The sequence below is a fragment of the Canis lupus genome, chromosome 21 (assembly GCF_011100685.1).
Source record: "Canis lupus familiaris isolate Mischka breed German Shepherd chromosome 21, alternate assembly UU_Cfam_GSD_1.0, whole genome shotgun sequence".
Lineage (NCBI taxonomy): Eukaryota > Metazoa > Chordata > Mammalia > Carnivora > Canidae > Canis > Canis lupus.
Genome location: NC_049242.1, coordinates 26,220,830 through 26,245,941, shown reverse-complemented (window position 1 = coordinate 26,245,941; position 25,112 = coordinate 26,220,830). Strand labels below are relative to the sequence as shown.

General features: G+C 38.3%; 1 protein-coding gene and 1 pseudogene across 2 annotated transcripts in view; one reads left to right on the top strand and one right to left on the bottom strand.

Annotated features, from left to right (window-relative positions):
• RNF121 (ring finger protein 121) overlaps positions 1-25,112 on the top strand; it is an 81,711-nt gene that overhangs the window by 35,736 nt on the left and 20,863 nt on the right. The gene's annotated exons all lie outside the window — the stretch shown is intronic.
• LOC102157196 lies at positions 2,744-3,736 on the bottom strand (annotated as a pseudogene).

The following is a 25,112-nucleotide window of genomic DNA, read 5'->3' as shown; positions in this document are numbered from 1 at the left end:
TGCACCACCGGGGCTGCCCTACACCAATACTTTTTGAACTGGAGACCATACAGCAGGCTAAGCCACCTGAGGTGGGGCTTCACGTCTGGACCCTGGTCATGCTTTGCCCTGTTATCTGAGATAAGTCACTTGTTTGTCAGTGTGTTAATATAGTGCATAGAATGGGGATAACCAAGAATGTTGAATAGAGCCTGGAAAAATAGAATGGGGATAACCAAGAATGTTGAATAGAGCCTGGAAAAATAAGACCACTCATAAACCAAGTGTAGAGTGAGAGCCCCCTTGGTATTTCTATGCTGGTATTTAGAGATAATCTTAATACATAATGTTGAGTAATCTGTAAAGATTCATAAAAACCTCTAAAGGAAGTAAGGCTACATGTATGTACTACAGTGGTTTTCAATAAGTATTTTTAAAGAAACTGTGGAATCCTTTCTTCAAATAATATCTTAAGGAAAAGCCCAGTATGGAAAATAATTAAAGAGACTGCTTTGATTGATAGAGAGCTGGGTAACCCTAACTCCTCTGCTTCTCAGGAACATATAGGAGTTATCAGAATGTTAGAAAACCCAATGATAATGTCATTCATTTGTTAATCCTTAATAGGAAATGTGACTAACTTAATGCAGTCAGTTATATAAGGAACACGCACAATTATCTCATTACTTTACTGCCATACCCTGTAAACATTATGTTGAACTTCGCTGGTGAGCAGACATGCTAACATTATAAAATATCTTGTACTGAGAAACTTAAACCCTTATCTTGCAAAAATTGAAAAAGAAAATCTATAATATCCGCTTTATGCTGCTGTTATACAGTAATGATCTAGATTGGTTTTTTAAAAACTTTTATTAATTTGTGTACAATGAATATTTTTACTGCTTTAATTTAAATACTAACTTTGGAAGAAGAAAAGCTGCCCAAGATGCACAGACACAGTAACCTCTCCTACCCTTTTTCAAGCTTATCAGAAGTTGGAGCTGTTTGCCTTGTAAACAGTATAATACGATGGAGCCAGCCCAATCTGACTTGATTAGTCAGCTGTCTCACTTTGTAGCTATATGACTCTCTGAGCCTGTTTTTCTTATCTCTAGGTTGGGGTGGTATCTACCTCATGAGTTGTGAAGATTATGTAAGATTCTATGGCAAAGTGTTTTGTAAACTCTAAAACTCCTTTTGGTAACCACTGTTGCTCACTCTCCTGAGAGAAAAAGCTCAAGACATAAAAATGTTTTTAGATACTATGTAGAAGAAGAATAGAACTTTATTTTTTATTGAGAACAATTTCACATAAAGAAATTCACTATTCTGTGGGTCACCTGAATGGTGGAGTTGGTTAAGCGGCCAATTCTCCGTTTCAGCTCAGGTCATGATCCTGAGGTACTGAGATCAAGCCCCACGTCAGGCTCTGTTCTTCAGCACAGAGTCTGTTTTAGATTCTCTCTCCTTCTCCTTCTGCCCCTCCCGCTCATGCTCTCTTTCTCTCAAGTAAAAAAAAAAAAAAAAAAAAAAAACTTAAAAAAAATTCACTATTCTAACCATTTATTTTATTTTATTTTTTTAATTTATTTATGATAGTCACAGAGAGAGAGAGAGAGAGAGAGAGAGAGAGAGACATAGGCAGAGGGAGAAGCAGGCTCCATGCACCGGGAGCCCGACGTGGGATTCGATCCAGGGTCTCCAGGATCGCACCCTGGGCCAAAGGCAGGCGCCAAACCGCTGCGCCACCCAGGGATCCCCTCTAACCATTTTAATGTATATAATTCAGTGGCTTTTAGCACACCCAGTGTTTTGCAGCCATCACCACTATTTAGTTCTAGAACATTTTCATTACCCCAAAAGGAGACCCTATACCCATTAAGCAGTCATTCCCTATTTCCCCCTCCCACCAGGCCCTGGTAATATCTGATCTGTTTTCTATGTATTTGCCTATTCTGGATATTCATATAAATGAAATTATACAATATGTAGCCTTTTGTCTGACTTCTTTCACATAGCATGAGGTTTTCAAGGTTCAACAGTATTGTACTATCAGTACTTTATTTTATTCCTTTTTGTGGCTGAATATTTTGTTGTATAGATTTGCCACATTTTGTTCATCCTTTCATCAGTTGATGGACATTTGGGTTGTTTCCTCCCTTTGGCTATTGTGAATAGTGCTGCTGTGAACATTCATTATAAACTTTTATATGAACACCTGTATTCAGTTCTTGGGTATGTCCTGGAGCAGAACTGTTTAACTTTTTGAGAACAATCTTCTATAGTAGCTGTTCCATTTAACATAGTAACCCTCAATGCTTTGGGTTCCAGTTTCTCCACATTCTCACCAACACTTGTTCTTTTTGTTTTCTTTCCTTTTTCTTCTTCTCTCTCTCTCTCTCTCTCTTTTTAAATATAGTCACCCTTGTGGGCATGAAGTAGTATCTCATTGTGGTTTGGTTTGTATTTCCCTAATGACTCATGATGTTGAGGATCTTTTAATATGTTTATTGGCCACATGTATATCTTCCATGGAGAAATCTCTGGTCTATTTTTTAATTGTTTTTGTTTGTTTTTTCTCTTTTTTGTTGTTGTAAGAGTTCTTTATATAGTCTGGATACTGGACCATTATTAGATATGTAATTTATAAATATTTTCTCCCATTCTGTGGGTTGCCTTTTTACCTTCTTGATAGTGTCCTTTGGTGCATAAACATTTTAATGGATCAGTTATTTAATTAATTAGGTTCTTTGTAAGAAATTTAGAATACCAATTTGTGAGGATAAACTCCATTTATGAGAGAAAACACAGAGCAGAGGTAGCCCTGAAGCTGAGGAACCGCTTTGATTTTTGGCAGAATTTTCGAGTCCACAGCTTTCTGATCAACCTTGTGCTGCTCTTTAATCTCATATTTCTCCTCTGTGTCAAAGATCTCACTTTCCTGGTGTCTGGGTTTATGCAACTGCTGACTTCTTGAAGTAAGCATCAGTGAGATGTTTTGGGATATTCACACTGCTGATAGCAATTTTGGTGAAGGTGGCAATGGCAGATTTTTTTTTTTTTTTTTAAGATTTTATTTATTTGTTCATGAGAGACACACAGAGACAGAGAGAGAGGGGCAGGTTCCATGCAAGGAGCCTGACGTGGGACTCGATCCCAAGGTCTTCAGGATCAGGCCCTGGGCTGAAGATGGTGCTAAACCGCTGAGCCACCCGGGCTGCCCGCAATGGCAGATTTTTGGTGTGTTCTATGCAGAGGAACTCTGAAGGCCAGAGAAGTGGTTTACAAGTAGCAAACCACTGCTCAGCTGCTTCAGGAACACTACCCTCATACCCCTGCGGTGCCCAGTAAGGGTGATCAGAATGGTCTCAGGTGTGATACTAGCTCACAGTTTTCATATGCTGACTGAAAGGTTTTTTGCCATGTCTCAACAGCTTTTAAGGCACATCTTCACTAGGATAATACCTAAGCACGTGTGAAGTTTAACCACTCAAGTACCACATTCTTGTCACCACCAGCTGATTTTGTGACAGTAGCAAGAACCTTTTTTTCAACTCTGGATTTAGCGGCTGAATACTTCCTCTTGTACATGGCCTTTTTTGGGATACATAGCTCATCAGGTATAGCTACCAGTTCCTCTGACTAGGACATGGTTTTGACTGCAGCGAGGCTTCTTAATCTTGCCACCAGCATCAGCCTTCTTGGCTTCACATTTCTTCTCCTTAGTACCTGGCTTCTCAGATTTTTTACTCATCTTGCAAGATAGTGTACATGTTAACTGATACATTTATCTATTGCATTATGATTGCCATTATAACATCACACCTCCATCACATCATATAATTATCCTTTTTTAGTGGTTAGAATAATTAAGGTCTAGTCTCTTAGCAAGTTTGATGATTAGACTACAGTATTGTCCATATGCATTATACTTTGCAATAGATCTCCATGGTTTATTTACTACTTGTTTCAAGTTTGCACCCTTAAACCTATTATTTTTTTGTTCTTTGTGCTTTCAGTGTTATATCTAAGAATCTGTTGCCAAATCCAAGACTATTAAGCTTTATCTCTGTGTGTTCTTTGAAGGGTTTTATATTTTTAGCTCTTACTTACATGTCTTTGGTCTATTTTGAGTTACTTATTGTAAATGGTGTGAAGTAAGGGTCTAACTTCATTTTTTGGATGTGACTATTGAGTTACCTTAGCACCATTTTTGAAGAGAATGCTTTTTCCATTGAATGGTCTTGTTACTTTTATTAAAAAAAAAAAGTAATTGACCATAGATGGATGCATTTATTTTTGTACTCTCAGTTCTATTCTATTTAACGATATGTCTATGTTTATGTCTATACCACACTTTTTAAAAAATTTATTTTGTAAAAAAATTTTTTTTATTTTGATTTTATTTTATTTCCAGTATAGCTAATATACAATGTTACATTAGTTTCAGGTGTAAAATATAATGATTCAGCAATTCTATACATTACTCAGGGCTTATCGCAGTAAGTATACTATCAATCCCCTTCACCTATTTCACTCATTGCCCCTACCCACCTCCCCTCTGGTAACCATCAGTTTATTCTCTAAAATTAAGAGTCTATTTTTGGTTTGTCTCTTTTTTTTCTTGTTCATTTGTTTTGTTTCTTAAAGTATACATGAAGGAAATCATATAGTGTTTGTCTTTCTCAGACTGACATATTTCACTTAGCATTACACACTAGATCCATCCATGTTATTACAAATGGCAAGATCCCATTCTCTTTTTTATTATTTTTTTAAATTATTTTTTTCCATTCTTTTTTTATGATTGAATAATATTCCTGTGTGTGTGTGTGTGTGTGTGTGTGTGTGTGTGTGTGTACCACATCATCATTATTCATTCATTGATTAAAACTTGGGCTGCTTGCATAATTTGGCTATTGTAAATAATACTGCAATAAACAGAGGTGTATATATCTTTCCATTTAAGGTTTTTATGTTCTTTGGGTAAATTACCCAGGAATGGAATTACTGGATCATACAGTAATTTTATTTTTAATTTTTTGAGGAACTTCCGTATTATTTTCCGCAGTGACTATACCATTTTGCATTCCCATAGTACACAAGGGTTCCTTTTTTTCCCACATCCTGACCATTTGTTGTTTCTTGTGTTTTTGATTTTAGCCATTCTGACAGGTATAAAGTCATACCTCATCATAGTTTTGATTTGCATTTCCCTGATGGTGAATGATGTTGAGCATCTTTTCATGTGTCTGTTGCCATCAGTATGTCTTTGGAGAAATATCTATTCATGTCTTCTGCCCACTTTTAATTGGATTAATTGGGGTTTTTTGGTGTTGAGTTGTATAAATTCGTTATGTGCTTTGGATACTGACCCTTTATTGGATATGTTATTAGCAAACATCTTCTCCCATATCTTCCCATTCAGGAGGTTGTCTTTTAGTTTTGTTGATTATTTCCTTTGCTGTGCAGAAGCTTTTTATTTTGTTATAATCCCAGTAGTTTAATTTTGCTCTCATTTCTCTTGCCTCAGGAGACAGACATATCTAGAAAATGCTTCTATGACTGATGTCAGAGAAATTATTGCTTGTGCTCTCTTTTAGGATTTTTATGGTTTTAGGTCTCACATTTAGATCCTTAATCCATTTTGAGTTTATTTTGAATTTGTTGAGATGTGTCTTGTGGCCTAATGGGTGGTCTCTCCTGGAGAGACTATTCTGAATATATCTGTTTGATTCATGTCGTCCATTTTGTCATTCAAAGCCACTGTTTCCTTGTTTCCTTGTTGATTTTCTGTTTGGATGATCTATCCATTGATGTAAGTGGAGTGTTAAATTCTCTTACTATTATTGTATCACTGTCAGTTACTTCCTTTAAGTGTGTTATTAGCTGTTTTATGTATTTAGGTACTCCCAGTTGGGTGTATAAATATTTACAATTGTTACAGCTTCTTGTTGGATTGTCTCCTTTATGATTATATATAGTGTCCTTCTTTATCTCTTGTTACAGTCTTTGCTTTAAAGTCTACTTTGTCTGGTATAAGTATTGCTATGCTGGCTTTCTTTTCACTACCATTTGCCATCCCCTCACTTTCATTTTGTATGTGTCTTTAGGTCTGAAATGTGTCTCTTTTAGGCAGCATATAGATGAATCTTGCTTTTTTTATCCATTTTGTCACCCATTATGTCTTTTGAATGGAGTGTTTAACCCATTTACATTCAAAGTAATTATTGATAGGGGTTGCCTATCCATCTGGCTCAGTTGGAGGAGTGTGCGACTCTTGATCTCAGGGTTGTAAATTTAAGCCCCATGTTGGGTACAGATATTGCTTACATAAAACTTATTTTAAAATGTCTGATAAGGGCAGCCCCGGTGGCACAGTGGTTTAGTGCCGCCTGCAGCCCGGGGTGTGATCCTGGAGATTGAGGATCGAGTCCCACGTCGGGCTTCCTGCATGGAGCCTGCTTCTCCCTCTGCCTCTCTCTCTCTCTCTCTCTGAATAAATAAATAAATAAACAAATAAATCTTAAAAAAAATAAAATGTCTTATAAAAATACCCCAAAGTAATCACTAATTGATATGTACTTATTTCCATTTGTTACTCGTTTTATGGTTGTTTTTTATAGTTCCTCTCTGTTCCTTTCTTCTCTTGCTTTTTGTCAATCTAATAGAGTAAACATATCTAAATTATTAACTACCTTTTTTAATTACTAGATTAGTGATTGAGCATGTTTTCATGCTTTCTAGGCATTTGGTTTCTTCTATCGGTTGTTTATATTGTTGACTAGTTTTTATATTTGATATGTCAATTTCCTTAAAATTTTTATTTAAGTATGGTTGATACAGAATGTTATATAATTTTCAGGTGTTCAACATAGTGATTCAACAATTCCATACATTATACAGTGCTCACTATAAGTCTATTTATCATCTGTCGCCATACATTATTATAGTCTTATTAACTGTATTCCCTGTGCTGTAGTTTTTAGTCTCCTGACTGAAAGTTTGTATCTCTTAATTCCTTTCACCTGTTTTCTCCTGAAAGTTTGTATCTCTTAATTCCCTTCACCTATTTTCTCCTGAAAGTTTGTATCTCTTAATTCCCTTCATCTATTTTGCCCATTCCCCTATCCTTCTCCCCTCTGGCCAACTACCTGTTTATCTCTGTATTTATGAATCTGTTTTTTTTTGTTTGTTCATTTGTTTTGATGTTATTGTTGTTTTAATTCCACATACAAGTGAAGTTATATGGTATTTGTCTTTCTCTACCTGACTTACTTCACTTAGCATGATACCCTCTAGGTTCATCCATGTTGTCACAAATGGCAAGATCTCATTGTTTTTTATGGCTGCATAATATCACACACACATACCACATCTTCATTCATCTATCACTAGACATTTAGGTTCCCTCCATGTCTTAACTATTGTAAATAATGCTGCAATAAACATAGAGATTGCACATATCTTTTCAAATTACTGGTTTCTTTTGGCAGGGGGTGGTAAATTAATCAATAGTGGAATTACCAAATCATATGGTATTTCTATTTTAAATTTTTTGAGGAACTTCTACCATATTTTCCACAGCAGCTGTACCAACTTACAGTACGTGAGGCTTCCCTTTTCTTCACATCCTAGCCAATAGTTGTTACTTCTTTTTTTTTGATACTAGCCATTCTATGTGAGGTCATAACTCACCATAGTTTTGATTTGCATTTCCCTGATGGCCAGTGGTTGAGCATCTTTTCATGTACTTGTTGGCCATCTGTAGGTCTTCTTTGGAATATTGTCTATTCAGGTCCTCTGCCCTTTTTTTTAAATTTTTTTTTTTTTTTAAAGATTTATTTGAGAGAGAGAGACTGTGTAAATGTGCAAGAGCAGGGCGAGGGGCAGAGGGAAGGGAAGCAGACTTCCAGAAGTGCAGGAAGCCCTGCACAGTGCTCAGTCCCAGGACTCTGAGATCACAACTGGAACCAAAACCAAGAGTCAGATGCTCAACTTACTGAGCCACCCAGGCACCCCTCCTCTGCCCGTTTTTATTCAGATTCCTTCGTTATTGTTTTTTGGTGTTGAACTATATAGGTTCTTTATATATCTTGAATTAACCCCTTATCAGACACATCATTTGCAGATATCTTCCCCATTCAGTTTCAGTTTGATCTTGGAGTTTTGCATATGCATCCTAGGAGAATGTACCAGAATTTCCATAACAGCATTATTTGTAATAGCAAAAACTTAAAAATGACTCAATACTGAAATACAGGTGAATGGATAAGTTAATTGTGATGTATTCATGCAATGGAATATTACAGAACTTATAAAACCATACATATTACATGAAATATATAAAATAACACAAAAAATAATTAACTGTAGTTACAAGTAATGGTAAGGATGAATCTTAGCAAATTAATATTAAGTGTAAAAGATTCAGAAGATTTCTCATAACTTGATGCCTTTCATAGAAAGTTAAAAACAAAACTGGAAAATGAAAAAAAAAACCAAAACTGATATATTTTAAAAGTATGTATATGTGTAATGCAACTGTATTCTAAGCAGCAAGGAATGATAAAATCAAGGGTGATAGGTAGATGGAAGGGTGATGTTGGATGGAAGATTGGAGGATAGAATAGAGAAGAGCACATAGGTAGATTGAAGTAGTTTTAGATGTTCCACTTTTATGTTTGGTGGTAAGTTCAGTAGTTATCATATTATTAAAGAATAATTAACTTAAAAAGGAAGGAATTTTGTCATATGTTTCAACATGACGATCCTTTAGGACATGATGCTAAATGAAATAAGCCAGTCACAAAATGACCAATGCTTCTATTTGTCTTCCTCTCGTAAGAGGTACCTACATGTAGTCACATTCATAGAGGCAGAGAATAGAATGGTGGTTCTAGGAGCTGGGGCAGAGCAGGAAATAGGGAGTTGTGGTTTAATGATCATAGAATTTTCTCAGTTTTGTATGATGAAAAGGTTCTGGAGATCTATTACAAAACAATGGGAATACTACTTAGCACTACTGAAGCATACATTTAAAAGTGATTAAGATGGTAAATTTTATGAGTTTTTACCAGAATCAAAAGTAATTTTTAAAAATTAAAAGTTGCCCATGCATGACTAATGATGAGAATATTCATTACAGATTTTGATTAACTCATTTTCCCCCTCTACTTGAAGTTCAAAAATAAAAGCAAGAAAGAAAACAATTCCCAAGACACTGACTTGCCTTTCCAAATAGTAAGACTTACCATAAGAATAGACAAATAGACCAGTTGAACAGACTAAAGATCTCAGAGACAGATCCCTGTATAATGGGAACTTAATATGTAATAAAAGTGTAGGGGAGCCTGGGTGGCTCAGTCAGTTATCTGATTCTTGGTTTCGGCTCAGGTTATGATCTCAGGGTTGTGAGATTGAGACCTGTGTCAGGCTCCAGGCTCCGTGCAGAGTCTGAGACTCTCTCTTTCACCCTCCCACTTTTTTTTTTCTCTCTCTCAAATAAATAAAACAATCCTTTTTAAAAAAGACAATAAGGGGTGCCTTGGTGGCTTAGTTGGTTAAGCATCTACCTTCAGTTCAAGTGGGATAAAGCCCCACATCTAGCTCCCTACTCATCAGGGAGTCTGCTTCTCCCTCACTCTCTGCTATTCCCCCTGCTTGTGCTCTCTGGCGTCTCTCTCTCTCTCTTAAATAAATAAATAATCTTTTAAAAAAGACAGTAAAGTGTAACCACCAATAAGTGAAGAAAATACTCATTGTTAAGTAGATTGTATTGAGAAAACTCAGAAATTTATGGAGAAATTTAAAGCTAGATTTCTATATCACACTGCATACAAAGGGGACTAAGGATAGATTAAAGATCTAATTACAAAAAGCAAAACTATATAGTTAGTAAAAATTATGTGGACAAATAAAAATTTTTGAATTTGATGAATTTGATTATATTAACATTAAGGGGATGGGATTGGGTGGCTCAGTCAGTTAAGTGTCTGACTTGAGTTTGGCTTGAGTTATGGTCTCAGGGTTGTAGGATCAAGCCCCGTATCAGACTCCATGCTGGGCGTGGAGTCTACTTGTGATTCTTTCTCTCCTTCTCTGCCCTTCCCAATCCCTTCTGTCCCTTGCTGGATAGATAGATAGATAGATAGATAGATAGATAGATAGATAGATAGATAGATAGATAGATAGATTGATTAAGGGGGTTTACTCTATAAAGGGTATCATAGGCAAAGTTAACTGATAGCATAATAGGAGATTAGTAATGATTAAAACTGGTAATAATTGGTATCTAGACACTAGATATGTCCAACTGCTGGCAGAGATCAGGGGCTTTGGGAACTTTTGTGTGTTTTTGGTAGGTACGAAGATGGGGCAGGTATTATAGAGAGCAACATGGCACTATTCAGTCAGATGGAATATATACATATTCTTGTGACATATCCTAAAGGGATATGTGAGAAGGTGTTGATTTAAATGTTAATTACAGCAGTTAATTGAAGCAATGGAGGCAGTCTGGGTATTTGTCTCTGAATAAATAGGTAAAATGTGGTGGATGCATATTGTGATTCTGTACTCCAGTTAAAAGCAAACCATTAGGTTTACCCATAACAACTTGTGAATCTTCCAAGCAGAGTACTGAGTGGGAAAAGTAACAAACAGAAAGACACAGTGCCAGCTGATAAATCAAAATACATGCACAGGGATCCCTGAGTGGCTCAGCAGTTCAGAGCCTGCCTTTAGCCCAGGGCTTGATCCTGGAGTTCCGAGATCGAGTTCCGCGTTGGGCTCCCATCATGGAGCCTGCTTCTCCCTCTGCCTGTGTCTCTGCCTCTCTCTCTCTCTCTCATGAATAAATAAATAAATAAAATCTTTAAAAAAACAAAATACATGAACAAAAAAATACAGTTTGTAAGAACAAACACAAAAGAAAATATACATATTAACACATTAAATTTCTATGGAGTGAAGAATGGGAATAAAAAAGAATCAAAGCAAAACAACTTCCCAGAGAATGTTGTGTAAAGGAGAGACACTGGGGTTATTGTCAAGTAGTAGAAACATGAACTGTTTGAGATTCGCTATCAGAGCTTTCAAAAAAATGCTTCTTATGGGCATGCTGAGAAGTGATGGAATTAATTGATAAGGCTCTGTTTCTTTCAAACTGAATGAAATTTTCTGTTCTTCACTAGGGCAAGTTGGCAACCCAGCCTTTCAGTGGGCACACATGACCCCTGAGTGGAAAAACACAAGCTCTATTCTCCTAGACTAGGTCTTTTGACTAGGGAGACTATTCACATTTTGGGCCAGATGATTCTTTATTTTCATGAGGGACTGTCATGTACATTGTACAATGTTTTAGCAGCATGCCTGGCTTCTACCTACTAGCATCTCGTCTCCTGATCATGACAAACCAAAAATGTCTCCAGACTTCATCAAATGTCCCCTGGGGAAGAAATTCACCCCTTATGAGAAGCACTGCCATGGAGCAGCATGGATGTTGCCAGTCATTAGACTGATTGTGGTTTCACTGTGAAAAGTATCAAATATTTTTTTTCGTGGTTTAGGAATTCAAGTCCATCCTTCACATTAGAAGAAGAACTTCATCTAAATTAATTGCTATTTAAAAGGTCCTACTGTTTTCTGTATTTAAATTTTAGGGTACTGTTCTATTCAGGAACAGCAACAGTAGTAATACTACCTTAAGCTGCTTATAGTTGGATTTCATTGATATTTTAAAAGGTACTTTTCTCATCTGATATTTTGGAATCTCACAACAGCTTTATATGATAGGATAAGAATATACCTCCACTTTTCAGGTTAGTAAACCAAAGTGCAAAATCTTGAAGAAATTTGCTGGGAGCACATGACCATTAAATTAGGGAGCTGGACATAAAACCAAAATCTGATTTTTTTTTTTAAAGATTTTATTTATTTATTCATGAGAGACAGAGACTGAGAGAGAGAGGCAGAGACGCAGGCAGAGGGAGACGCAGGCTCCACGGAGGGAGCCTGATGCGGGACTCAATCCCGGGACTCCAGGATTACGCCCTGGGCCGAAGGCAGGAACTAACCCACTGAGCCACCCAGGGATCCCCCTCAAAATCTGATTCTTGATTAAGTACTTTTCTCATATGAGTACTCAGCCATTTTCCTAGAGCCAAAAGCTCTAGGAAATTGTCAGTTTCTGCCATGGTCATTTATTTCTGTTTTTAATTCCCCTGATTTTTCCTTTTTTTTTTAGATTTTTATTCATCCATTTGACAGAGAAAGAGAGAGAGAAAACAAGAAGGGGGAGAGGCAGAGGGAGAGGGAGAAAGCAGACTCCTGGCTGAGCAGGGAGCCCAGTGCAGGGCTCGATCCCAGGACCTTGGGCTCACGACCTGAGCCGAAGTCAGACGTTTAACCAACTGAGCCAGCCTGAGTTTTCCTTCTTTAGTGACTTTTGCCCAGGTCCATCCTTCTCCACCCCTTGAATGTCTGCATCATATTGCCACCTCAGCCTTTCCAGGGTTATCACAAACTCAAAAGTGAATGGTGCCAGGGAGGCAGGACCTGGGAGACAGATCTGGATTGGAAACCTAAGCCCAGCCTCAGCTTGCTTTTTGCCTTCTCTGTCACTCAGTTTTCATCACCTGTTTTTGAGTCTAATATTACTTACTCCCTAGCTCCCGCAGGGATGTCAGGGGAAGGAGTAAGTTTTTGCCTGGAAAAGTATCTATACTATTTTTAAAGATCTCCAAGGAGAAGCTTTCATCATCCCTGTTACCAAAAACAGTATCTTTTCAAACTCCTATCCCCTGAACTGCTGTTCCCTCCTGGGATGGATAAGTGGCAAAGTCTCCTAACTAGAAATCTTTAAAGTACTATAGATTATTCTTAGACCAACACATTAAGAGAGTCACTGGAATGTGACTAGAGGATATGGACTAAGGTGGTAAAGGTAAGGTGGTAAAGGGTGGCAGTCCACTTTCTATGTGAAAGACAAACTTTTTCCCCCAGACTATAATATAAACTTCTCTACATGTAATGCATACATCAGCTTTCTCTGAGCCTTGCCTGCTCTTTAGGCTCATTTCTCACTGCTCCTTCCTTATTTGTACTTTCTCAGACATACCATGTTCCCTCATCCTGGAACACTCATTAGATGCCTGTCTTTCCTTAGATCTACTAGGGCATCTGGACAGAGATCAAGGGTTCCTTTCTTCAGGAAGCCTTGGTTCTCCCACATTGAGTGAAAGCCTCTCCTACTATCTTGGCCACCAGGGCCTACTTAGCACTTATCATACTGCATTATAGTTGCTGTTTTTCTCCTTAGTAGACGTAAGTTCTTGAGGTTTAGTTTTTTATCTCTGGATTCTGCAGTCCTTAGCTCAGTAAGTGTTTGTTAAATTATTACTTGACTGACTCTTGCCTGGAGACAAGATGACATGGAGAAAAAGACAAAATTTTAGGTATTAGAAGAGTAGTCATTAGAAACAGGTAGTAAATGTACTGTGTGCCTCTCTGAAGGATAAGGGTTGGACTCAAAGGCAGAAGGTACACAGAGGCAGATTTTTCAGGTTGGCATCAGGGAAGAACTACCTAGCACATCTGTTAGCAATGGAATGGTCTGCCTCATGTGATAAGGTTGACTGTTTGCCAGGGATATGGTAGGAGGGAATTGACAGCCAAGTTTCTGCCTTGTAGAGTATTCTAGTAATGTGTAGAGTCATACTTGGTCACAGGAACTACACTGCATATATCTCCTTACTGAGCCTCTGGAGAATCTTCAGGTAATTGAAGGTAACAGCTATGTCTTCCTGTAGTTCTCCAGGTCTTTTGTCTTAGTGCCTTTAGCTGTTCAATATGTAATTTGGTTTCTAGACCCTTCGTAATCCTGGCTCCTCCCTTATCGCCATGTCTTTGTCAGTGTTCTTTGTACAGTGTAGTCCCAAGACTTAACTGTAGGGCCCTACAATTTTTTTTAAAATTATTTATTTATGATAGTCACACAGAGAGAGAGAGAGAGAGGCAGAGACATAGGCAGAGGGAGAAGCAGGCTCCATGCACCGGGAGCCCGATGTGGGATTCAATCCCGGGTCTCCAGGATCCTGCCCTGGGCCAAAGGCAGGCGCTAAACCGCTGCGCCACCCAGGGATCCCCGGGCCCTACAATTTGGTGGGCTGCTCAGCCAGTTGAGCATCTACTTTCTACTTGGGTCATGATCCTGCAGTCCTGGGATCAGGCCCCACCCTGCCCGGCAGGGAGCCTGCTTCTCCCTCTCCTTCTGCCACTTCCCCCGCTTGTACTGTCTCACGCTCGCTCTTTCTCAAATAAATAAATGGATAAAATCTTTAAAAAAAGAAAAAAAGAAAAAAGAATGCTTTGACAGAGCAGAACAGTAGAGCTGCTGCCTCTTTCATTCTGGCATATTCCTAGTTAAGCAGCATAAGATGGCCTTGGCTTTTTTGGTAGTGGCTCTGTTGGCATATATTCCCTGGCAATTTGTGGTCAACTGAGACCCCTAGATCTGTTTCACAGGGACTGCTATTAAAGCCACTAATTTTCCATCCTATATTTGGGTAGTTGATTGGGTTTCATCATATGGTTTTGGTTCTTCATTTAAGCATACTAGCTCATAGAATGTTAGAGCTTTAAAAAAAAAAACTCTAGAAACAAGCTTTATTCATTTTGGATCTTGCTTCTTCTGTCTTCCATGTTCCCTGCTTTGTTGTCTCCTAGCTGCTAAACGTTTTGCTGTCCACAGTTTGGTAAGCAGATCATTTGCGTTTTCAACCCAATTATTCATGAAAATATTGACCAGAGCTGTGAAGCATACCCCAGACCTTCCTCCAGTTGACTTCTGTCCATTTATCAGCATTTTTTTCCGAGCTGATTATTCTGCTAGCTGCAAGCCTCTTACTTTGCTCTACTAGCTGGACGTGCAGTTTTCAATTCATCCTTACTATACCTTTTCAGCTAAGCATGGTGGGTGATCACTACTCCCACATTGTGCAATACAGAAGTGATGAGAATCCTAAAGACCAAAGTACTGAGCATGAGCAGACCGGCAAGGCAGCTGATGCCAGAGAAGGATGTGATATGAGAGCTCTTTTCTGGTTTTTCATGAATTATAGTTTCTGAGGTGAAAAAAAATCTAAAAGACAGTCCATTTAAATACAATTGCGGTCTTATTGTTAGCATCTAACACCATCACTTCAATTGTGTAGTCTTGTGGAGAGATAGGTGGGATATAGCTGTTCCTAATTTTCCAGATCAGAGAAGCTGGGATTGTCCCTCAGTATATGTTTGCAGAATGAATCAGTGAATAGGTTTCAGGCTAGTCTTCACTTCAGCTTTATATTTGTAGATTCAGCAAAAGAAAGGTGAATGGCTTTCAGTTTTCCCCTCTAGCTGGCCACATGGAAGCCCCTTCAGAGCCAGCCAGAGTTCTTCCTCTTTCAGACAGTCTTCCCTGATGGCTCCTGCCCACACTGCTACGTCTTTCTTCTGAACTCTCATGTCAGTACTTGATGCTTTGGTGTTTGTACTTGATCACTCTCAATTAACGTATGTCTCATCATCTCAAATCCTGGGAGTGAAGTTAGGGGCAAAGCTTCCCATTACTTTGTGCCAGCATCAGGCATAAGCACTTGAGCAAAAATTATTAAAGCTAATGTTTTTGAGTAAAGTGTTGCCAGCAGATGGCACCAAAATCCTTGACATTGTTCTGAAAATCTTGGATGACTTGCAGCAATTTACATATCACCAAGCTTGCCACTAAAAATGCCTTCCTTAATGAAGAAGCTTCAATCTACGTATTAAGAAAAATGTTAATAAATACTACAGTAGAAATAAATTAACCAGACAAGGTTGTAACTTAACCAGTTTTCTCCTGGGAGGCTATTCTCTTCACTCGCCCCTCTGCTTTGTCCTTTGTCAGGCAGTGCTTTCTAGGCCCTAAACATAATCTGGCTTTCAAGCCTACCTAATAGATTGTGTCCAGGTATCTGAAAGTGACCTCAAATCCTTGGTTTGTGTTTTCTTGGAAAGGACAAATTAAACATAAAGAAATTGCTATACCTCTCCCCCCCCCGCCGGAGGTTTTGGTGATTTTTTTAAAAAATTCACACAATATTACATCAGTTTTAGGTGTACAACATAGTGATTCAACAAGTCTGTGTGTTATGACATGCTCACCACAAGTGTGAGCGTAGCATCCATCTATCAGCATACAGTATTACAATACCATTTACTATATTCCCTATGGTGTACCTTTTATCCCCATGACTTACTCATTTTCTAACTGGAATTCTGTATCTACTACTCACCTTCATCCATTTGCCCATCCCCCTTCCTCCTTCCCCTCTGGCAGCCTTCAGTTGGTTCTGTTTGTGGGTCTGTTTCTGCTTTTTGTTTGTTCATTTATTTTTTTAAAATTCCACATATAAGTAAGATCATGTGGTATTTGTCTTTCTCTTAATTCACTTAGCATAATACCTTCTAGGTCTGTCCATATTGTCACAAATGGCAAGATCTCCCCTTTTTATGGCTGAGTAATATTCCATTGTATATATAAACCACATCTTTATTATTCATTCATCTACCATTGGACACTTGGGTTGCTTCCATATCTTGCTACCGTAAATAATGCTGCAGGAAACATAGAGGTTCACATATCTTTTCAAATCAGTGTTTTGGTTTCCTTTGGGTATATACCTAATAGTAGAATTACTGATATTTCTATTTTTAATTTTTTGAGGAAACTTTATACTGTTTTCTGCAGTGGCTGCACCAATTTACATTTTACCAACAGTGCACAAGGGTTCCTTTTTCTTTATATCCTTGCCAACACTTCTCATTTCTCTCATCTTTGATTTTAGCCATTCTGACAGGCATGTGGTACTGTCTCATTGTGGTTTTGACTTGTATTTATGATTAGTGCGAGCATCTTTTCGTGTATTTCTTTGGAAAAATGTTCATGTCTTCTGTCCTTTTTTTTTTTTTTAAGATTTTATTTATTTATACATGAGAGAGAGAGAGAGAGAGAGAGAGGGGCAGGCAGAGACACAGGCAGAGAGAGAAGCAGGCTCCATGCAGGGAGCCTGATGTGGGACTTGATTCCGGGTCTCCAGGATCAGGCCCTGGGCTGAAGACAGAGCTAAACCGCTGAGCCACCCAGGCTGCCCTCTTCTGTCCATTTTTAATCAGATTATTTGTTTTTTTGGTGTTGGACTGTAGAAGTGCTTTATGTATTTTGAATATTACCCCCCTTATTGGGTATATCATTTGTAAATATCTTCTCCCATTCAGTAGGTTGCCTTTTTTATTTTGTTGATGGTTTTATTTGCTCTACAGAAGCTTTTTTTTTTTTTTTAGATTTCATTTACTTATTTTATTTTCTTTTTAAGATTTTATTTATTTATTAGAGACAGAGAGAGAGAGAGAGAGAGAGAGAGAGAGAGAGAGAGGCAGAGGGAGAAGCAGGCTCAATGCAGGGAGCCTGACATGGGACTCGATCCCAGGTCTCCAGGATCATGCCCTGGGCTGAAGGCAGTGCTAAACCGCTGACCCACCTGGGCTGTCCTTCATTTACTTATTTTAGAGAGAGAGAGAAAGAGAACAAGCAAGGAAAGGAAGGGAGGAAGGGAGAGAGAGAGAATCTCCAGCAGATTCCATGCTGAGTGCAGAGCCTGATGTGGGGCTTTATCCCAGGATCTTGAGATCATGACCTGAGCTAAAACCAAGAGTTAGATGCTTAACCAACTGAGCCACCTGGGTGCCCCTCTACAGATGCTTTTTAATTTGGTGTAGTCCAAATAGTTTAATTTTGCTTTTGTTTCCTTTGGCTGAGGAGGCATATCTAGAAAAATGGTACGAAAGCCAATGTCAAAGAAATTACTGTCTGTTTTCCTTTGGGAGTTTTATGGTTTTAGTTCTCACATGTAGGTCTTTAATCCATTTTGAGTTAATTTTTGTGTATAGTTTATGAAAGTGGTTCAGTTTCATTTTTTTGTGTGTAGCTGTCCAGTTTTCCCAGTGCCAGTTATTAAAGAGACTGTCTTCACCCCATTGTATATCTTGCCTCCTTTGTTGTAGATTAATTGGCCATATAAACATGGGTTTGTTTCTGAACTCTTTGTTATACTCTGTTGATTTATGTGTCTGCTGTGCTTACTTTGGCAGCATGTGTACTAAAGTTGGAATAATTTGTGTCTGTTTTTATGCCGTACCATACTATAGCTTTGTGTGGTACATCTTGAAACCTGGCATTGTGAACCCTCCAGCTTTGCTTTCCTTTCTCAGGATGGTTTGGCTCTTTGGAGTCCTTGTGGTTCCATACAAATTTTAGTAGTTTTGTGAGAAATGCTGTTGGTATTTTGATAGGGATTACATTGAATCTGTAGATTGCTTTGAGTGATATGGACATTTTAGGAATATTCATTCTTCCAATCCATGAGCATGGGATATCTTTCCATTTGTGTCATCTGTTTCTTTCATCAGTGTCTTACAGTTTTTATTTTTTATTTTTTAAAATTTTTATTTATTTATGATAGTCACACACAGAGAGAGAGAGAGAGAGAGAGAGGCAGAGACACAGGCAGAGGGAGAAGCAGGCTCCATGCACCGGAAGCCCGACGTGGGATTCGATCCCGGGCCTCCAGGATTGCGCCCTGGGCCAAAGGCAGGTGCTAAACCGCTGCGCCACCCAGGGATCCCCTGTCTTACAGTTTTTAGAGTGTAGGTCTTTCACCTCGATTAAGTTTACTCCTAGGTATTTTATTCTTTTTCGTACAATTGCAGGTAGAATTTTTTCTTTCTTTTCCTTTCTGCTATTTCATTATTAGAGTACAGATATTCAACAGATTTCTGAGACGCCTGGGTAGCTCAGTGGTTGAGCGTCTGCCTTCGGCTCAGGGCGTGATCCTGGAGTCCTGGGATCGAGTCCCACATCAGGCTCCTTGCATAGAGCCTGCTTTTCTGATCTGTGCCCCCCCACCCCCCCCCCCCCGCTTCTGTCTGTGTCACTCATGAATAAGTAAAATCTTTAAAAAAAAACAGATTTCTATGTATTAATTTGTATTCTGAAACTTTACTAAATGTATATATTATTTCTAATAAATTTTTGGTGGAATCTTCAGGGTTTTCTATGCATACTGGTATGTCATCTGCAAATAGTAATAGTTAAACTTCTTCCTTATGAATTTAAATGGCTTCTATTTCTTTTTCTTGCCTGATTGCTGTGGCTGGGACTTATAGTACTATGTTGAATAAAAGTGGCAGAAATGGGCATTCTTGTCTTATCGTAGAGGAAAAGCTTTTGGTTTTTCACCATTGAGTATGGTATTGGCTGTGGGTTTTTCATATATGGCCTTTATTATGTTGAGGTATATTTTCTCTACCCCCACTTTATCAAGTTTGTATCATGAATGAATATTGAATTTTCTCAAATGCTTTTTCTACATATATTGAGATAATGATATGATTTTTATCCTTCATTTTGTTAATGTGAAGTATGATTTGTGAATATTGAATCATCCTTGCTTTCCCAGAATAAGTCCCACTGGATCATGGTGCATTATCCTTTTAATGTTCGTGGAATGTGGTTTGCTGATATTTTGTTGAGGGCTTTAGCATCTATGTGCATTCTGAATGTTAGCCTGTAGGTGTTTTGTTTGGTTGGTTTTTGTTTGTTTTTTGTAGTGTCTTGTGTGGTTTTGTATCAGAGTAATGCTGGCCTTATAGAATGTATTTGGAAGCTTTCTTTTCTTTTCACATAGTTTGAGAATAGGTATTAACTCTTCTCTTCTTTAAATGGTAGATTCACCTGTAAAGCCATCTGGTCCTGGACTTTTGTTTGTTGGGAGGTTTTTCATTTATTTATTTATTTATTTTTTTTATTACTGATTCAATTTCATTACTAGTAATTTGTCTGCTCAGATTTTCTGTTTCTGCCAGATCCAGTTTTGAAAGATTGAATGTTTCTAGGAATTTATCTAATTCTTCTATAGATGAATTTTTTAATATAATTTTTTGTAGTGGTTTCTTTTAGTTCTTTGTATTTCTGTGGTGTTGGTTGTTACTTCTTTTTTGTTTGTTTCTAATTTTACTTCGGTCCTCTCTCTTGTTGTGTCTGGCTACAGATTTATCAACCTTGTTTATCTTTTCAAACAATCAGCTCTTGGTTTCACTGATCTTTTATATATATATATATATATATATATATATTTGTCTCTTTCATTATAACTCAGCACTTTCAACATGTTATTGGTCGCCTCATTGCATTCTTTGCCTCATTACATTTGACTTTATGCAGTTTTGAACACGTGAAGACATAATAAGAGCTATCATTTACTGAATGCTTACTATGAATTATGCACTTTGCTTGTTATTTTATATAAAAGGGCTACTATATTGAATACATTATTACATTACTTACATTAAATGCTTACCTTGTTAGGCATTGTTCCAAGAGCTTTCCATGCATTAATTACTTATTCTATACAATTTTTTGAGAGTAGATGCTCTTAACCCCATTTTACAGTTCAGAAAATTTAGGCTTTTCAGGAGTAAATGACTTACCTAAGGTAATACAGTAAATAGCTATATTGGGATTCATTTCTAGATCTCTTTAATTCTAAAATCTCCATTTCACTATGTCATTCTACTTTGTTTATTCATTCTTTAATGATTTCTATTTAAATTTCTTTTTTAAGATTTTATTTATTTATTTATTTATTTATTTATTTATTTTAATTTTTATTTATTTATGATAGTCACAGAGAGAGAGAGAGAGAGGCAGAGACACAGGCAGAGGCAGAAGGAGGCTCTATGCACTGGGAGCCTGACGTGGGACTCGATCCCGGGTCTCCAGGATCGCGCCCTGGGCCAAAGGCAGGCACCAAACCGCTGCACCACCCAGGGATCCCAAGATTCTATTTATTCATGAGAGACAGAGAGAGAGAGAGAAAGGCCAGAGACAAACAGAGGGAGAAGCAGGCTCCATGCAGGGAGTCCGACGTGGGACTCTATCCTGGATCTCCAGGATCACACCCTGAGCTGCAGGTGGCGCTAAACCGCTGCGCCACCGGGGCTGGCCTCCATTTGGATTTCTAAAAAGTGTCTAAAGAGGCGCACATGGATGGCTCATTCAATGGAGCATGTAACTCTCAGTCATGGGGTTATGGGTTTGAGCCCCACAGTGGATGTAGAAATTACTTAAAAATCTTTAGAGGTGCCTGGATGGCTTAATAGGTTAAGCGTCTGACTCTTGATCTCAGCTCAGGTCTTGATCTTAGGGTCATGAGGTCAACCCCATATTGGGCTCCATGCTGGGCTTGGAGCCAACCTAAAAAAAAAATCTTTAAAACAAAACAGTGTTTTAAAAAGCATCTAAAGATTAATAGAATCGTTAAATTAAAGGTTTGGTGTATATTTTTCTCCTGATGCTTGTCTGTTAGGTTCTTGAGGACAAGGACTAAGGGTCATGTTTATTTTGCATTCTTTTTTCTTTTTGCAAAATAAATACTTGATGTATGAGTGAATGAACACTGCCTTCACTCTCCCCAGAAATCTGAGATACAAGGCTACTTAATAGAACTTTGGTATGTTAGAACTTGAAGGGCTTGAAAAATCAAGCCAAACCTTTCCCTCAAGGAGGAAGGACCTCCTCAGGGTGATCCAGTGAGTTGGAAGCAGACAGAATTAGAACCCAAGTGTTTGGGGCATCTACTTGGCTGTCTGGTTTAAAAAAACCTAATTCTTATGGGGATCCCTGGATGGCTCAGTGGTTTTGCACCTGCCTTTGGCCTAGGGCGTGATCCTGTAGTCCCGGGATCGAGTCCTGCATCAGGCTCCCGTCATGGAGTCTGCTTCTCCCTCTGCCTGTGTCTCTGCCTCTCTCTCTGTGTCTATCATGAATAAATAAAAATTAAAAAAAAACAAAACCTAATTCTGTCCCTAAATTGCTCCCTCTTCCCTTTCCTTCTTCCTTTCCTTTTTTTTCTCTCTTTCTTTCATGATGTGAGTTGAGTAGCTTTACCACCCTTAAGGTTTTAAGCCTCAGAGTTACAAAGTAAGGCAAAATTTTTCATTCCTATTACACTGATGCCTAGACTTATTCCCAATTATGCCTTTGTTCAACCCAGAATAGAATCCAGGTCCTTTGCCTCTTTCTGCATCCAAAATAGGCAGAGCTACAGCTCATGTAGAGAAAATTATCTTTACTAGATTCCCCCTCAGAACATGCCATTGATGATTGGTGAGGAATGGGGAAAAGGCTGGTAGGGGACAGGCTGGATTTTTTGCAACAGCCAAGTTTTTGGAAAAGCTGGAAGAAGACCAGAAATTCCTGTTTGTTTGTTTGTTTGTTTTTCTCAGAGAAGACAAATGTAACCACATTCTGTAATTCAATTCTTCTCTAGTCTCTGGGCCTCCTGTTTTGTAAATATCCCTATGAGCCTGTTAAAGCAAACAATATGAAGGCTAAAGACCCTGCAGCTCTTTTCTCTACATCCTACCACCATTTATTTACTCCCTTTGAATATCAGGATTCTGGTTGTCTTATTCCCTAGTTTACAGTATTATTTTTATTTTTATTTTTTAAGATTTTATTTATATATTTGTAAGAGAGACACACAGAGAGGCAGAGACGTAGGCAGAGGGAGAAGCAGGCTCCATGCAGGGAGCCTGATGTGGGACTCAATCCTGGGACTCCAGGATCACGCCCTGAGCCAAAGGCAGATGGTTAACTGCTGAGCCACCCAGGTGTCCCTACAGTATTTTTTTAAAGATTTTGAAAAAAAAAAATTATTTATTGAGAGAGAGAGAAAATCTCAGACTCCCCACTGAGCACGATGCTGACATGAGGGCTTGATCTCACAACCCTGAGATCCTGACCTGAGCTGAAATCAAGAGTTGGGCACTTAACCAACTGAGCCACCCAGGCATCACTCTTATCCCCTAGTTTAATGTGTGGTTTGATGTGATGTCCTTTCCTGGTCTCCTCCCATCTCGTAGAATGTACCCTGGAATGTTCTTTGGGTATAGACATTGTTAGTACATCCTGGTGGTTCCACACTTTTCATATAAGGCCAGAATACTGGAGGGTATTATGCTGAGTGAAGTAAGTCAGAGAAGGACAAACATTATATGTTCTCATTCATGTGGGGAATATAAATAATAGTGAAAGGGAATATAAGGGAAGGGAGAAGAAATGTGTGGGAAATATCAGAAAGGAAGACATAACGTAAAGACCGCTAACTCTGGGAAACGAACTAGGGGTGGTAGAAGGGGAGGAGGGCGGGGGGTGGGAGTGATTGGGTGACGGGCACTGGGGGTTATTCTGTATGTTGGTAAATTGAACACAAAAAAAAAATTTAAAAAAATAAATAAAAATAATAAACAAACAAACAAATAAATGAATGAATGAATTCCAAGGTTAAAAAAAAAAAAAAGGCCAGAATATTTTAGAGTGTTTCATTCAGAGAGTCACTTGAAGGTTCCTGTACAGTAGAGTGGGTACTGAGACTACATTGTTAACTGACCATTAGCCAGTACCAGAGGGCACACAGATTTGCTTTTGTTGTTGTTGTTGTTGTTTTGGAGTTCAGTTTGCCAACATATAGCATAACACCCGGTGCTCATCCCGCCAAGAGGCACATAGATTTGTAAGCTCTCAAGCAAAGTAGAATCTTGTCACCATTCTCCTCTCATATCTCTTTTTTTTTTTTTCTCTTACACAAAATAACACTAAAACACTAAGGTTTTTTCTTGCCACAGAGCAGTCTGTTAGAAGCCTCAGGAGACAACTAAATGCTAAAAAGATGCTCTAGCTGCACTGTCCCAATATGGGAGTCACTATTACCATATGGCTATTGAACACTTAAAATGTAACTAGTCAAAAAAAAAAAAAATAACTAGTCTTTCTTAACATATGCCATAAAGTACACATCAGATTTCAAAGCCGAAGTAAAATATTTCAAAACCAAAGTAAAATAATTCATAAATAATTTTAATAATGAGAAAATGTTAGAATGATATTATTTTGGATATATTGGTAAAATAAAAAATATTATTAAAATTAAATTAATTTTAATTTAATTAAAATTTTAAATTAAAATAATAACATATTATTAAAATTAGTCTTATCTGGGGGTGCCTTCGTGGCTCAGTTGGTTGAGCATCTGACTCTTGATTTCAGCTCAGATCACAATCTGAGGGTTGTGAGCTCAAGTCCCACATTGAGGTTCATGCTCAGCATGGAGTCTACTTGTCCCTGTCCCTTTGTTTCACCCCATGCTTGCATGTATGCTCTCTCTCCCACCCCCTCACTTCCTCAAATAAATAAAATCTTTAAAAAAATAATTTCAGGGCACCTGGGTGGCTTAGTCGGTTATGTGTCTGCCTTCTGCTTGAGTCATGATCCTAGCGTCCTAGGATCGAGTTCTGTGTTAGTCTCCTAGTCAGCAGAGACTCTGCTTCTCCCTTTCCCTTTGCCCCTCCCCCTGCTCATGCTCTCTCTTGCTGTCTCTCTCTCAAATATATAAAATCTTTTAAAAAATTCATATCAACTTTTTTATATATATATATTTTAAAATTTTTATTTTATTTATGATAGTCACAGAGAGAGAGAGAGAGAGAGAGAGAGGCAGAGACACAGGCAGAGGGAGAAGCAGGCTCCATGTACCGGGAGCCCGATGTGGGATTCGATCCTGGTTCTCCAGGATCGCGCCCTGGGCCAAAAGCAGGCCCCAAACCGCTGCGCCACCCAGGGATCCCCAACGTTTCTTTTTACTTTTTTAAATGTCACTACTAGAAAACTTAAAATTACATATGTGACTTCCATTATATTTTGTTTAGGTAGCACTGGTTTAGAAATCCCGAAGTAAATACTTTCTCAAAAGCTTTCTCCACTATGGAACTTCAGAAAACTAGCTGCTGTTTTCCTCTCTATAACTCGTCCCCATGCCCAGCCCCTTTTAAATGTCTTTCATTTCATTTGATGACATCAGGAAGAAAGCTTCCATTAAGTGCTACTTTTTTTTTTTTTTTACACCTGCTCCTCACCCGTACAGAGTGACATCTAGTTAAAGTGGGATGGCTGGTGGAGGGAGTTAGGAGGCACCAGGGAGTAGAGGACTGGT